This window comes from Tympanuchus pallidicinctus, unplaced genomic scaffold (assembly GCF_026119805.1).
Source record: "Tympanuchus pallidicinctus isolate F22 unplaced genomic scaffold, pur_lepc_1.0 scaffold3, whole genome shotgun sequence".
In the NCBI taxonomy this organism is placed as follows: domain Eukaryota; kingdom Metazoa; phylum Chordata; class Aves; order Galliformes; family Phasianidae; genus Tympanuchus; species Tympanuchus pallidicinctus.
In genome coordinates this window covers 60,286,221-60,302,757 of record NW_026294747.1, presented here as the reverse complement: position 1 = coordinate 60,302,757, position 16,537 = coordinate 60,286,221, and the positions used below count along the sequence as shown (strand labels likewise).

At 43.3% G+C, this 16,537-nt stretch overlaps 1 protein-coding gene across 10 annotated transcripts in view; it reads right to left on the bottom strand.

Annotated features, from left to right (window-relative positions):
- The window catches only part of ADCYAP1R1 (ADCYAP receptor type I), a 132,120-nt gene extending 122,886 nt beyond the window's left edge, over positions 1 to 9,234 (bottom strand). For 2 of the 10 annotated variants that reach the window (XM_052695076.1, XM_052695077.1), the window contains exon 1: positions 8,542 to 8,882. The gene's annotated coding sequence lies outside the window, so the exon portion shown is untranslated. Of the gene's footprint in view, positions 1 to 7,638; positions 7,862 to 8,541; positions 8,884 to 9,152 lie in introns of those variants that run through there. The other 8 variants (XM_052695078.1, XM_052695079.1, XM_052695072.1 and 5 more) reach the window with 7 other exon arrangements.
- Between the last annotated feature and the right edge of the window lie 7,303 nt (positions 9,235 to 16,537).

Sequence of the window (16,537 nt, the reverse complement as noted above, 5' to 3'; positions counted from 1 at the left end):
TTGGTGTGTGACATAGTATGGCATAGTCTGTCTATCAAGCAGAATATTAGCTGAGAGTTTCTCCAACAAAATGGATGCCACGTTGGCATTGAAGCGAGTTTCCTTTTTCTACCTTTCAAGAATACAGGCATGTGTTACAAATGTTCTGATGGAAGTTGTGTAGTTGAGCTACCAGATTTCCTTTCATATCTCGTATTCTTACACGTATTTCACTTGTTAGATTTCCGTGGCTGTGCATAGATTTGGCAATGGGTCAGATCTATTGGCTTACATAATGCACTATGGTGGTGTGCATGGAATTGGTGCACAGTAGCCTGAGAATACACATTTATCTCAATCTCTTTGGCGGGGTAGCTGAATTATCCTCAATTCAGAAGGGACAGTGGAAAGGAAAGCAAGAGGTCAATATAAGAATCTATCAGGAAAAAATATAATTAAGACAACGGAGTTGAAAGGGAAGCTCGTAGTCTGGGCAGTCTTTTATTGCTTCTGTTTGGAAGATGTGAGGCTTGTTTTATCAGATCAGAAAACTACAGATCAAATAGATCTCCAAAAGTTAGAAATCTTTCAGGGAGAGCTTTTCTTTCAGAAGAGCTTTAAGACATCGGTCCTGTCAAAATAATATTAAAGCCTAGTGCTTGGAAGCATTTTGCTTTAAATAGGTCATGTTTTGCTTTAGTAGCCTCGGACACAGCTCCATGTCTTTTGGAGACTGAAAACTTGATGGAAAAAATAAAGCAAAGAAAATCCATACAAGCCTTCACCAAAACAAGTGTGGAGCTGATATTATTATACAAGAAAGCTTGGAGAAGCTGAGACAACTGTGTAGGAAAGTCAATGGCACTAAGGAGATGGGGAACTTCACCCCAAAGTCTTTTTGTACCAAAGATGGGGGAAAGCTAAGGTAAATAGAATCAGCATGGACGAGTGAGCAGCAGAAAGAAACAGGGTCAAGGTTGAGGTACAGGATGGGAGTACTTCAACTGTAAATGTCAAAGAGGGATAAAAAAAACCTTTTGGATAAGTCAATCACAGGATGATCAGCAGCTGCTTGTGGCAGTTAAATCTGGAGAAAGGCAAATGAAGCATCAGGGATGTTCTAGGCAATGTCATTCCAAGAGTGATCTGCAGCCAGGTAGAGATACTTGCAATGCAGCCATTCATTCATTTCACAGTGTCTTAATTGTAATATTCAGAAATAGCAAGAGCAAAGGGCATTCCCAAGACCTGTGTGAGACTGTGTGCAAACAAATACTTTGAGTTTCTACTAAGAGCACCAAGGCCACAATGGACCTCTCTCATTCTAAACCATCAGAAATGATTAGTAACCCAGAGCAAGATTTGGAGTGCAGATTAAACCACATTACTGGTATTCATTCATGACTTTTCAGGCTAAAGAGCAATGGAAGTCACTCTGTGGTAAATACCTGAGTTCACTGTCAAGAGGAATATACCTTTGATAGACACTTCAGAATGCACACCTGTCTTTACATGCCTCAAATCTGAAAGCTCCATCTCATTTTTGGTCAGCATTATAGAAAACACCACAGTAAAAGACCTGCATGTCTTCTGTGCAGAGGACAGGGTGTGAAAATCCATCAGGGCTATATATTTGTTTGGAAAACCAAAAAGGCTGTGATACTCATTTCTTCTCCTCCCTTGTGTAACATTCAGATTTGGATGTCTCCAAAGGCTATTTCCCACCACCATCATTACTACAACCTGCTGTGGTGCGAAGAGCAGGCCAGAGGGCAACAAGCAATAGAATTTAGACCAGAGTCCAAGATTCGAGTGGCACAGAGAAGCAACTTCATCCTTGCTAATATTGGCTTTTCATGGCACTCTCTCCCCTGCCATCATCAAGCACTATTCTGTCAAATGAAGTTTATTCCAGCTGTTCACCCACTGTACGTAATCATCTTGGTTAACTAACCCATTCACGAGCACAAAAGCACCATCCACACTGTCAAACTTCATGCAATTCGAATGAATGAGTGTGGATTGTGGGATTCAAGGCTCGGGTGACAGCTGTGACACATTCCCAGCCTTAGTCATGATGAACTTAAGCATCTGCGGTATTTCTGATGCTCTCTCATCTCCTCTGCATCTTAAGTTGGAGCACAAAACTGGAAGAAATCCAAAGATCCAGCTCTCTGAAACACAGGAAATGAGTAACTTTACTAACTTTAACTTGGTCTTTTATATAATGCACTTGTGCTGGCTTCTTTATGTAATTTGTTTCTAGGCCAACTCTAAGAGAGAAAGTCTTGCGTTGTGTCCAGCATCTTAGAAATGAGCATACAATGTACTCATACTTGGCTTTTGGCACTCGAGTAGTATCTCTTTAAGAATTTATATATGTATATAAATGCCATCATGACAATTGCTTTTTAAAAGGAATTTTTTTTTATTTTTTTTTTTGCCTAACAGCATGAATGTCATTTTAATTTGTAAGTAGTAATTTAAAAATTCCTTTGCAAACAAACATCAAAAAAAAAAAGTAACAGCAGAAATATCAGTGTGGTAATTTAATAAAGCCTTACCATTCTAGGAAAAGGAATTTATAGTTAAGGATATCTTAGTTATTTTAAACTGCCTTTCCAAATAAATATAATCTCTTTCTGCTGTAGAGAAGTATCTGCTACTTACTGCAACTTTAAGTCTAGCCTACATACCACTGTGCAGTGAGCGGTGCATGCATACATTTTTTTTTTTTCATTATTTGAACTGCTGTAAGTATTTTTACAGCCCATAGTGAAGGAGGAAGGATCCAGTTAAACCCATTTATCAACTGACAGTCGGGTCGTGCTAGCTTAGGACAGAGGGTGGATGCATTGTAACAAAAAAGCATTAAGCTATTGATTTATGGCAAAATCTGGCTTTCAGGTCACCTAATTTTAAGCATATCATGTGCACCAAGCTGGCCAAAATGTATTTTGCAAGGTGCCAAGCTTAAGCAAAAGAGGTCTGGTCAGCATCCATCTGCATCTTCTTGCAACATATAGTGTAGCTATTCAGGAGAAGAGTGTAAGAGATCAGGCTTGGAGCACTGCAGAGCTTCTGGCTGGCTCAGAAAACAGGCAGCACGAGCTCACATCTGCCTGCAGAAAATCATGTCGTCGTCATGAATGTTCCTCTGTCCTCATGCATCCCCACCTGCTCATGAAACAACACACAGGCTTCAGCTGGCAGATCCCTCCTAGAAATTTGAAGATGTTAAGTGTCAATATGCAGAGGAAGCAACTGAGATCCAAAGTGATCAGTGAATTAAAAACGAAAACAGTCCACCCAAAAAACAAGACCTGCAAATAGATAAGGTGTTGTCTGGGATGTGCGGCATGAATTCTCCCTGCAATGGACAGGCTGCGGCTGCTGGCAGGTGGCTAAATGGAAAATGGGGGAGAGGAAGCTGGGGGGTCACAGCTGCAGGTTTGGGCTGTTCAGAAAACGGAGCGTTTTTCGCATGATTTGCTATCGCTATGAGCTGGCAAAAAATAAAAATGAAAGCAGTCTTCCTTGTGAGCAAAGATGGGAGCAAGAGAAGGATTATCCTTCAGAGGGTTATCTCTGAGATAGCACGGGACCGCATGGCTGATTCAGCATGTACAGCTCTGTGCTGCAGGAACCCCTCCAGAGGGATTCATCCGACCCCGTCGGGATGAGATGATGCACCTTGCCCACTGATAATACAGGGGTGTGGGATTAGTCTGGTTGGGCCCATCTGATTTCAGATGCTTAAGTGAGAGGAGACTGTTTACATAGGTGGATAGTGATAGGACAAAGGGGAATCGTTTTAAACTGAGACAGGGGAGGTTTAGGTTGGATATGAGGAGGAAGTTTTTCCCCCAGAGGGTGGTGAGGCACTGGCACAGGTTGCCCAAGGAGGCTGTGGATGCCCCATCCCTGCAGGCATTCAAGGCCAGGCTGGATGTGGCTCTGGGCAGCCTGGGCTGCTGGTTGGTGACCTGCACACAGCAGGGGGTTGGAACTGGATGAGCATCGTGGTCCTTTGCAAGCCAGGCCATTCTGTGATTCTATGATAGACAGAAGTCAGCCCCGACTGCCCAACACTTGTGAGTGAAAGCCTTCCTCCAAGTGAAATGAATGACAGCTCAGTAAGGGATCCCTTATGGCCATGATTTCACATGGAGAGTGGGGCAATTTACACCTCATTACATGCCTGCTCCCTGAAAAGGGGCAACTCAATATTGCCACGTTTCCATTCGACGAGACATTGTCCTTAAGAATTCCCAATAAGTCAGGTATTTTGTCCTTGGAGGGAGAAAAAAGCAGCAAAACGTCTCATCCCGAGGAAGCAAAGAATAAAAACCTGGGCTATTAACCCACCATACACATGGAAAGGACTTTTCCTTCCTTAACCCTCAGCAGTACTTAGCAGGGCCAACAAATCACAGATAACAGCCTATAATTATCCTTCCATTTGCAGCTCATAAGCAATTGTGGCCCATCATTCTCTAATCACAATGGCTTTTTGTGGACTACCTCAACAGCAGACAAACCAACCTTCACCACGTTACCTGTTCAGCTCTTAAGACTTCAAAATTTCCCATCCACAACATGTTATAAACAGAAATATTATAATCACTGTTCCCAGAACTATTATTAGGAAGAAGGAGAGTTAAACCATACAACCACTTATCCCCTTTTAGTTTTCTAAGTGCTGGTTTTAGGGTGACTTATGAGTCACAATAATGCAAATACAATATATACATATACATACAATAAATACAATAATGCAAAGCAGAATTGTTGATAAAATTTGTGGTTTTTTTTTTTTTTAAACATTGATTTTAAGTGGAATTGTCCACGCTTCTAAAAAACATTAATTAAAAATCTGCCAAATGAATACATCAGAGCAATTTGAGATCGTAGCCCTAACACACGCCCTGATATCCTAACCCACCCAAGAGTGATACCTGAATGAGCAGCAATGCGATTGCTGGGATGACCCCAGGGCAGATAAACTCTGATGTTAAATGCCAATCAGTTCATTTCAGGTGCAACGATGTCAGGAGAGCTTGGATTCAATGCTAGCATAGAATCAGAGCATCAAACAGCAGTCCCTGCAACTGCTCCTTTATGTTTATGCTCCTTTCCAAAAGAATATTCCCAGCACAACAGCCATGTCAGCTTTACATGCTACAGCGTTTGCACTTTTCCTTCAGGAAATGGAATGCTTTAGTGTCCTGAAATTACTAATCCAGTTATGCTACAGATCAGGCCGTCATCTGAATACAGTCGTGATACAGTCGTAGAATCACGGAATGGCCTGGGTTGAAAAGGACCACAATGATCATCTAGTTTCAAACCCCCTGCTATGTGCAGTGTCACCAACCAGCAGATCAGGCTGCCCAGAGCCACATCCAGCCTGGCCTTGAGTGCAAACGAATTGAAGTGAATTAAGTGAACAAGACTCAGAGAATCTGTCTTGTTTTACAAGGGTCCTTAGTTTGTTCTGTGGAGATAAAGCTTACAGCCAAAGAAGCTGGATGGACAAACTGTGAAAGCAAAAGGTGGCCGGAGAATAAAACACATGCAAAGTGTTTGTGTGTGTGCAACCAGCAAAGCATTCTGAAAAAGGTCTGCCTTCCTTCCCATGTATTTGTGCCCACTCAACAACAATCCAATCTGTTTCAACAGCCACCACAATTCTAGCACTTGTCAGTGATCCTCGACAACCAAATACCTTTCTGTATGCAAAGCACTTTAAGAGCAGAGCAGAGCTGTAAATGTATCCCATCAGGGGACGCCAAGTATATAGGATAGCAGCACTCTGAATGAAGGTTAAGCAATCCTTGCCCACTTATTATCAGTAAAAATGACTGCAGTCGTGGATAGGATGAAAGAGAGACTTTCTAACTGGTGCATTTACACTCCTTTTGGTAGATGTGTTGCACTTTTGCATCGGTGTGGAAAGATCCTGTTGAGTTCAGCACGCACTCACATCTCTACTGCCTTCCCAAGTGATGCAGGATGCTTAGATGTCAGATGTGCAAGGAGAACTGGGAATGGAAATAAAGGAACAGAAACCAATGCAAAAACATACTCTGTTGATGTAAAGGTTGGTTTCTGGGCCAAGTGTTGGGGTGAAGTAAACCCTTTATCTCCACTGACTGCTATATTCTGCCATCAGCTTACCTCTCCTGAGAATCACAGGGGAAAAAAATGGGAGTAAATGGGATATTTCTGCATATCTTTCAGTCATATATGACAGACAGTGTGATGGTGTCATGTATTTACTTTTTCTGTGTTTCTTAACTCAAATATTCTGGTTTCATCAGAAGATAAACTGAGCTAATTTAGGAATTAGACTGTTTGTACTAAGTGTGCTCAGAAGGAAGGAAAGAAAAACAAAATCTGCTATATTCAAATGAATCAGCCTGGGGACATGGGTCTCAACTGATCAAAGGCGTAGGCACATATGGAACTCAACTCCAGAAAAAATATCTCCAGGATGCCGGCTCACTCAGCCAAATTAAGAGAGATGCAATGAAAAAAAAAAGTCTAAATGTGACCATTTCAGAGATCTCTGAGCTTCTCTCCTTGGTAGCATCCTACAACAAAGGTTCTGCCTTCGTGTTGATGAGCTTCGCATGCATACTGACATCAGCAGAGCTACAGGCGGCTGTGGCACCGCCATGAAAACAGCAGACATCATAAATCTGCAGAGAGATTTAAGGTTACTCACAGGAACCCCAATGGAAGGCTGGAGCCAAGAATCAAGCACAAAACCAGTCCCTGTCTGAGGTAACTGGCTTTCTGAGAAGCCCCCCACAACCTCTGAGCTTGCTCAGTGCCGATGGTTATCCTTCCAGTCGCTGCACACATGCCTTGGTTGGAGAAAACAAAACAACACAAACCCTGCTCTCTGTGATGGCCAAGATAGATTGCCACCAGGACAACAGAACAATCACAGCTGTCCTGACTGAACAACAAAGCAGCATCCCCTGTTCTCAGAACATACAGACAGGAAAAAACAGCGATAGGAACAATAAGAAAACCATCAGCCAGAGCTACAACCAGGGTACAAGCAGACATCAACTTTAATCCAACTGCTGTTATTGCACTGAATAGCATTCCTTAATTATCCATCAAATTGGAGCAGCGTTGCTTTACTCGTCCTTCAGGACAACTTCATTCAAGGCAGCTCCAGCGTGTTTCACATCAACCAAGGATGCTTGTATAATGCATATGGATAATTATTTATCCATAGCTATATCAACACCACTTTAAGGATTTTACCTTCCTGCTATCATTGACAGTAACCTTAGGCAATGATACATTCACTCTGATTAACCACAGAAATATCTCCTGACTGGCATAGGCAGAACACAGCACCGAGATGGCTATTGGACCCAAATAACATCAGACGAAAATCTATTTGCTGTTTGTTGACAATGACAGATTAAAACAAACAGCAAATAAATAAACAACAAATAGGAGAAAAAAAAAAACATCTTCAATTACATTGCCTGTCACAGCATCGGTCCAACACATGCGTTGTAATTAGCAAACACAAGAAGGATGGCACTCCATAATGCCCTGGGAAAGATCCAGGTCATTTTGCCACCTTCTTCGTTTTGGTGACTGTTTTTTATTACTATCATAATTACCTACAGAGCAATTCCGATGAATGCTTCACGTTAAGGGCCAGGTCCTGTTTACCAGCAGATCAGATGCAGAGGAAAGCTACTGACTCCCAGGGAGTTCTTCCCAATGTACTCCTAAGTCAGCGGGATGGATCATCTCGCCACAACCACCACTACGTCTCCAAACACATCTGTCTCTCTCTTTTTTCATGCATTTTCCACACCTGACCACCACGCTGCATTATCCACTCCCTAGCAGTGAACTCTCCAGATTCCAGCACATAACCTGAACTGTTCGCATGCAAAAAAGTCTGCCTACCCCTCTCCCTTAAGATATGCTGTGCATAAAACTGGTATTAGAGCCAGCTGTTCCAATGCTGATAAGGAGAAGTGCCCAGAAGCATGCAAGCAGAGGTCAAAGCCACATTAACAGCAATTTTAACTACGACCCCGCGGTAAAAACAGAAAAGTCCTGGTGCACCGGCTGAAGGGTGAACTGGAGTTTGTGTGGCAGGTGAAGATGCAGAACTGCAAAGGTAGCGTAGAGGTTGAAAATGCCAACAGCGGGTCTGTTAGCAATCAGGTTTTATTTACCAGCCATATTGTGTTAAAATCAGACGTGATCCTCATACCAAGCACGTTAACCTGTCACCGCTTGCAAAGGGAGATTTATTCGTTCCGAAAGAAACCCATCTATCTGGCGGCCGCATTCTCGGAGCCTGGCAGGAGGCAGAAAGCCTGCTCGCCGTTCGCCCCCCCCTCCCCCCCCCCCCCCAAAAAAAAAAAAAGCATTCTCAGGACATGGGGAAAATCAGGGAGAAGCCGATAAATCACTGTCACTCCGAAACGAGCCGGCTGTAAGAAGCTGCTCTCGGGCATCCCCGAGCAGAGCGGCTCCCCAGCCCGGGAGAGGCCGGAGATAAGCACTTACCATTGCAGCAGGGATCCGTCCCGGTGCTGGAGATGCTGCATCCCGCCGTGCCGTGCCGGGGCGGGGCCGGAGGGACGCGGAGCTGCTCCGGGGGAACGGAGCGGCCGGAGCCGGGCTGCCCCCGCCGGGCTCGCACCGGCCGGAGGAGGAGAGGAGGGGGGGAGGGAGGGGTCGGAGCCTCCGGAGGGAATCACAATTCCTCCTCCCTCGCCTGCCGGTCATGTCCAGGCTGCTTTGCTCAGGGGATGGGCCAGGTCCCGGCCGTGAAGGAATTTGCCATCCCTAAATCCAAATAATAATAATGATAATAAAAAGGCAAGAAGGCAAGCCGCAGATTTGCAAACTTTTTTTTTTTTTTTTTTTTGGGGGGGGGGGGGGGGGGGAGGAGATGGGAGGTTGAAGAATCTTTTTTTTCTTTTTTTTTTTTCTTTTTCTTTTTTCTTTTTTTTTTAAGGGAGTGTTATTCTCGCTCGGGAAGCGGGGGGGGAGGAAAAGGGGATTCTGGCCGGCTCGGATGCTGTGTGCCTCTGGGTCGGGGCTGTGCTGCGCTCCCCCCGTACCGCTGTGTGTCTGTCTATCTATCTGTCTGTCTGTGCGTGCGGTTCTCGTACCCAGACAATGCTCTGCAAAACGAGCTGCTCCTGCAGAGAAATGCAAACACCTCCTCCCCCGAGTGCCTGAAGAAAGCAAAAGAGAAGCGGAGCCAATCGCCTCTCCTAGGTTTCTTCATTAATATGGAGGAGAACGAAGGCACCAATGAGGAGCGGAGGGAGGCGGGGTGCTTATTAAATCGAGTTTCTTAAATCAAGCACTTTACCACCACCCCCGTTTGTTTTGTATTTTTTTAGTTGTTGATTTGTTTTTTTTTTTCCCCCTTCTACCTCTCCCGGTTTCTCCTTCTCTCTGTCCCCTCATCACCATCTGTGCTGCCCCGCCGCTTGATTTCGTTTTAATTAGCTGGGCAGGCTCGGCAGAACGGGGTGATGGGGTGGATGGAGGCAGGCACTGCCCGTGGATGGGAAGCGGTGCGAGTGCTAGGTGAGGTGAGGCAGCTTCTCCCCAAACTGCAGAGTCGATAGCGAAGTGACAAAAGGGACCTGAGGGGAAGCGAAGCAGGACATTTAATGGGAACAAGTGCTGGATGCATGCACAGAATGAGGAATGGCAGCCCCACAGAAGGGGCACTGGGGCTGCATGGTGGATGTGAGTCCACAGTGTGCTCTGGAGACAACAAAAGGGCTTCTGGGGTGCAGCTCCCTTGTGGCCCTACAGCCCCTCATGGCCCTTCAGCTCATGGCAGCCCTACAGCCCCTCATGGCAGCCCTACAGCCCCTCATGCTCCTGAAGCTCATGGCAACCCTACAACTCCTCATGGCAGCCCTTCAGTCCCTCATTGCCCTACAGCTCCTCATGGCCCTGCAGCTCACTGCAGTCCAACAGCCCCTCATGGCAGCCCTGCAGCCCCTCATGGCCCTACAGTCCCTCATGGCAGCCTTACATTCCCTCACAGCCCTGCAGCTCAGTGCAGCCCTACAGCCCCTCATAGCAGCCCTGCAGCCCCTTATGGCCCCACAGCCTCTTGTGGTCCTGCAGCCCCTCACAGCCCTGCAGCTCATGGCAGCCCTGCAGCCCCTCATAGCTCTGCAGCTCACTGCAGCTCATTCTAAGCAGTGTTTTCTAAATGGCATTTGCAGATGGATGTTTGGCCCACATCCACCCAGAGCTGATGGAAAGGATGTCCTCCTCTCCTTTCTAAACGGGAAAGATAAGGGTCTGAAGGATAGACCGTTCAGTGGATAGAGAATTGGTTGGATAGTCACAGCCAGAGGGTTGTTGTCAACCACTCTATGTCCAGGTGGAGGCCAGTGATAAGTGGTGTCCCCTAGGGGTCCCATCTTGGGTGTCCTGTCACTGTTCCCTTCTACGGAGAGCAGCATTCAAGGATAAAACCTCTCCAGATCTGGGAAATGATCAATAACAGAATCTGAACAGCTGTAACAGGAGTAGAGGATCCCTTTGGCAGGATATCCCATGAAAACACTTTGTCTCACACTGCTTTTGCAGCTGTCAACCATACTTCTCTCAGGACCCACAGATCCAGGTCAAGAACTTGGTATGGAACTTGCATCCCAACACATATTTCCAGTGTTGCAGGAGCAACTGCCCACAGATAAGATTCTTCCAATCACCTCAGTATTTCCCAGTGCTAGGATATCAATACTGTTGTTCTTCCCAAAGTGGGAACCCTTCACCTTCATTTTCTGTCTTCTATCTTTCTTAGAATACAAATTCATTTCAAATCTGCCTCGCCTTTACCCTTTTCTCAGATTGAGCAAAATAAAAACCAAGCAATTTATGCAGAGGAGCAACTAAATCCATTACCTATGCAATGTGAATATCCGTGACTCAGTTACATACTTGTATGTTACAGTCCCTATGGCTCTCAGCCTGTGTGGAGCAGGCTGAGGGGATGTAAGTCCAGAGGCAGAAGCACTGCATGAGGCAGCCCTGCTCTTATCCCTTGGGATCATAACAGCCCCATGGCTGCATAGGTGCCTTCTCCTGAGAAAAGAATGCAAAGAATGCATAGGCACATTATGAATGCATCCAGCTCTGTGGAAGCATCGTGGAACAGTCCAAATAATCATCTAGACTTTTCAAAAGCTCTGCTTTGCACTTTCTCTTTCTCCTTTTATACCAACTTCCGCAGCCACATCTCCCAGCTTCTAGTAACTTTGCTAAATATAATTGGAAAAAAGAGTATAAATTAAAAATCTAATCACCTCGTGCATTCTTTAAATTAAAGACAGAGAAGTGCTTTCATTATGTCAGCCGTTGCACCTACTTTGGATGTTTATGAAGGATAAGTCCCCAAGCTAGATTTCCATGCTGTATAAATAATTTCAAGAGTAAATAAATCAGACATAGATGCTAAATACTACTCAGAAGAATCTCATCAGAACCCATTTTTTCTGTATTCCAAACCTGCACAGCAAAATATTTGTTCATCCCAAGAAAAACAATCCTGCAGAAATAAATAACCCTTCCAAAGAAAACAAAACAACCAAAAAGCATTTACCAGATCCCTTCAAGAACCCTCAGAATTTACGACAATCGTACCTGAAAAAAAACAGAAGTCCCACTATGGAATGTCCCTTTGGAATGCCAAGTATGGAAGAAGTTTCCCAGCTGTTTGGTTATTATGTGCTGCTACAACATCTGCTCCCTGCCTTTCCCAGGAGAAGGGCAGCAGGCCAGAAGAATCATCTGGTGGCCCACATCCAACTACACTTGGACTGCCTTAGATGATTTCGGCTGCTATCTCTTTCAGGTTTCCTACTGAAGTAGTAGGAGAGTCTGTGGAATAATTTTGCTCTCTGAAAAAGAGGATTTTTCTTTGGGAGAAAACAATTAAGCCATTTTCAGGCAAGCGGTGTTTTTTTGTTATCCTTATGAGCAGTCCATTAAATAGCTCTTCATTATTTAAGTGTGTGTGAAGCATGATAGCAATTATTTTGGCCAGCTTGAGGGACTGGTGGGTACAGAAGAAGGCTTCCTGGGAGAAAAGCATGGTTTTCTGCTAAATGACTTAGACAGCCATCCATCTGTCTCCCTACAGAGGATCAGGACACTGGCAAGCTGGCTCCAAGAGTATTTTCTGGGACTAGGGTAAGGTAGCATTGGAAGGTCCTTGTCCTTTTATTTTGATATCTCAAGTGTGATTTAGTTGACCTAACATCTAGTTCTCAGCTGGTTAACCATCTACCCCTTCATACTAGAGTCAGGTCTCATCAGTGCAGTCACCGAAATGCAAAGCTTGATCCTTCTCAGTCCAAAGAAATACTGAATATAGCTCAAGGGAACTGTGTCCTAAGTGTACCCATGTCTCTCCAATGCAGATCCGATCAATGTTTATAAGCATCTAAAGTGCAGGAGGCAATTGGATGAGGCTAGACTCTTTTCAGTGGTCTGTAGTGGTAGGAGAAGGAGCAATGGCCAACAACTGGAAGAAAGGAAATTCCACACAAATATGTGGAAGAACTTCTTTATGATAAGGGTGACAAAGCACTCACACAGGTTGCCCAGAAAGGTGATGGAGTTTCCTTCTATGGAGATATTCAAGACCCATCTGGATGCCTACCTGTGCAACCTGCTGTAGTGTACCTGCTGTAGCAAGGGGTTACACTTGATGATCTCTTGAGATGCCTTCCAACCCCTGTGATTCTGTGATTCTGTGAACACTAGTCCAGCTTGCCAACACTCACAGAGTGGAGCTTCTAAGGTCTAATAAGATAAATCCATCTTTCGTTATGAGGCTTGAGAAGCCTCAGCTACTCAACCAGTCATCCACAAGGATAAGGGCTACACCAGCGTCTGCGTTTTCCATAGTAATTTCCTACCAACTAGTAGATTGCTAGCAGTCAGAAATAGATGCCTCCTAGTTCCTGGAAGCAAGATCTAATGGAGGTAAAGAGTGGGAGAAAACAGCAAATTATGTAAGAAAAGACAGTCATTTATACCCTTTCTAGCTATGAAAATGAGCTGTACTGTTTAAGACATTTCTCTCAGTAGAACTATGTCCACATCCTGGGAGAACACAGTGCGCTAAATACACCATCTGTATGGTTAACTGGGACATGGTTGGTGTGTAGGCAAAGGTCTACAACATTGTCTTAAGAAGAGGTAACTTAAAGTGTGAAAATAAAGAGCAGAAGGTATACTGTTGTGTACCTACTTTTACCCTTCAGTAAATGTAAGGCAGCTCAGCCCACATACATGTTTATCTCAGGATGCTGGGAAGAAGCGGAGGGTGTGAGAGAAGCCATCAGTGAGATGGGCTGCAGCAAATTCACCCTTAGCTGTCTGGACAATAGTCTGTTGATCTGGATGCCTTGCAATGGAATTAAATTGAAAGAAAGCCCTTGATTCCTGCATCCTCTCCCTCCATTATGGATTTTACCCACTTTGCTCACTCTTGTTCTCTGCAGAAGCTGCCATGTTTGACTTGACTATTCTGTAAAATGTGAAGGGGAAGACACACACCAGGCTTGGTTTGCAGTACATGGAGGTGAGGCTAGAAGTCCCAAGGGAATATCTGAGATACCTTTAGCCTGCTAAGAGTGTTCAGAGCAGGTGGTCAGTGCAGGGCTCTTATATTGTACCTTTCATAAAGTCAGGAGAAATGTTACTACTAAAATCAGAGCTATTTTCCCTGTTTTCTACTTTCTGGATCCATCAGCTCACTGGACACAAAGGCAGAATTTTGCTTCCCAGGTAAGCAAGCTAAAGAACTGGTCCTCTGACAGGCTCTTGTGACTCATGATCAGCTGGTTGAAGAAATTAAATAGCGTGAATCATCTCTCCAGTGAAAGTTACATCCCCACTAAGGGGAGTCTACAGAAGGGAATATGTATGAGCATCACTGGTAGAGAGAAAGTGGGCAAAACAGCAATGTAGAAAATGGAGCAGGAGGTTGGAAAGTGAATTCAGTGTATGGAATGAATCATGTATAAGAACTGGCTTGATGAGGATTCTTCAGCTTTCCAAAGAGGCTACTGAGAGGGAAAATGGTAGAAGTTTATAAAAAAAAGCACTGAGAGGGTGGATAAGGAAAAAATGTCCACTCTCCTTCCTAATTCAAGAGTGTATCAAACAAAATCAGGGACCTTTGGCTCAAAATAACACAAAGAATATTCACCTAAGAAGTTAGATGACCTGGCAGATGCTACAAGCTTCCAAGAGTTCAGAGCAAATCCATAGAGGAAAGGTCTATAAAAGTAGTTAAATACCAGAAGGCTACTTTTGCTCAGAACATCTCTGAGCCATATTTTAGTTGCTAGGAGATAGATTAGGGCATTTGTACCTTAATGCTTGCCCTTTGTTTGTATTTTTTTTGAGATTTTCAAGGGTGGACATGGATTTCTGGTGGAGCAGTGCAGACATCTTCCATTTTCTACTGTCATACACTGCCATACAATCCATTCTCCAAAAGAAGAAGCTATATGGACTTCTATTTTGTTGCTGTTTGCTTTTTTTTGTTGTTGTTGTTGTTTTTTGCTTATTTATTTAAAGGATTAAATATTTATGCATTTACAGTTCTAGATATCTAAATTGTGAATCCCATTTGACATCTTTCAGAAGTATCTGTTGATGTCCTCAGTTGAAGTACCTCAACATTCAACTTTTTGTCCTTGAGCTTCATAGTCAAAACAACAAATATTTAAGAGTAATTAGGATAAAATTAGAATTCTGGGAGGAAAAGTGCAGTTCTAAGGAACAAAATTATTGTGTAATTAGGTTTTGTTCAGTGAATAATTGGAAAAAAAAGGACGGAGAGGTTTCTTTTCTGTACTTTCCAACTGAAATGTTGTGACAGCTCAGGCTCCAATTTGACGTGCTTAACAAAATGCTTGAGTTGATCTAGATAGAAAATTCACCTTTTTTTTCAAACTATGTGGGCAAAAAGATGCTTTGGACTGATCCAGAATGATAAATATATATCATATAAATATATATTATATAAGTGTACGCTATAAATTCATCTATCTCTAAATATATATTATGTAATTTATTATATAAGTTGCTCTTTAGATGTGAACTGAAAAACCTCCAGCTTTCTTTGCAGGTCGACTTTACAACCTCTCCATTGCTCTGTGGCTCTTACAGCCTCACATGAGATACTTACATGACTGAGTTTTGTAGGACTTTCCTTGCTTTGTGGCTCCCATCTTTAGAGATAGATCTCTCCTATGAGTGTCAGGGTATGTATAAGGCAGCCCTGTCTGCCCAGTGTCCATAAACAAGGGCCCAGAGTGTCTGTACTATGAATCACATTGCAATGCCTCGAGTTATATCTGGCATATACTTTCTGATATGAGGTGTGTTACTATTGAGGAGAAAATGATTTGCAAAGATACTCTTTCTACAAGAACAAATTATTACATTCAGTTCCTTGAATCTGTCCTTCACTTGATGCATTTTTCTGATTAAGAGCTCTAAAGCATTCTGTGAATGGAAGACACTCTTGAATCTGCTTCCAGTCCATAAACACAAGAATTCTTGATTTGATTTTTAGTTGAGTTATGCAATATTTCTGCTCTTTGACTGGATAAAGAAATGACCATGTGTGTGGATTTAAGGTTAATGTCAATGCTAAATGGAGACGCAGTCTTGAAATTTGACCAATCAAAGCTGCAGAAGATCTGGAGAAAAACTATGATTTTCTTTTTTTGTTTGAGTTTCTGATTAAACAAGCTCACTAAAAAAGTTGTTAATAACTACAGAGCGTATTGCTTGACTTCAGCCCCAGCTCATCCTCTTCCTTAATACATTTTTCTTTTGGAGGGTTTGCTGATCTTTGCATGAGGATGAGAAACATAAGTTAGGGTAAGTTAAAACAGCCAGATGTGGATGCATCTTTCTTTTGGACAGTAAGAGCTGCCAAATCACGCAGATTGACCACACTGTGATTATGTGAGAAGGAACATTGTGTCAGATGGTACCAAGAGGCAAGGGAAAACAAAAACAGGAACAAAATGAACAATTTCAAGAAATAATATCCATCTTCGACCACTCATCGTTACGCTGCTTTCCCATGAGCATTAAATCCAGAAGGTGTGTTATGTATTGTTAGCTCTGGTCAATGGAAAGCAGCAACCAAGTGCACTTTTTAGCACAGTATTCTTGTCTTATTGGCTTGTTTTGTTTTTTGGGGAGGTGAAGGCTTGTGGGAGGAAAGGCAAGAGGGGTGATAAAAGAGAGAGCTATCTTGAAATAGCACAAGTTGTCAATGATTCGGTCAGATTTTGCAGAATATAAGAAAAGTATATACCAAGGTATTTATTATTTCTTAAAACGTAAATTCAAATACATTTTTCTTTAAAACAGTTGCAACAAAATATTTATTTGCCAACCAAAGGATCAGGAAGAGCAGCATACATAACATACAGCATGTGGTATATATATACACCATATATAGCATATATATAATATACCA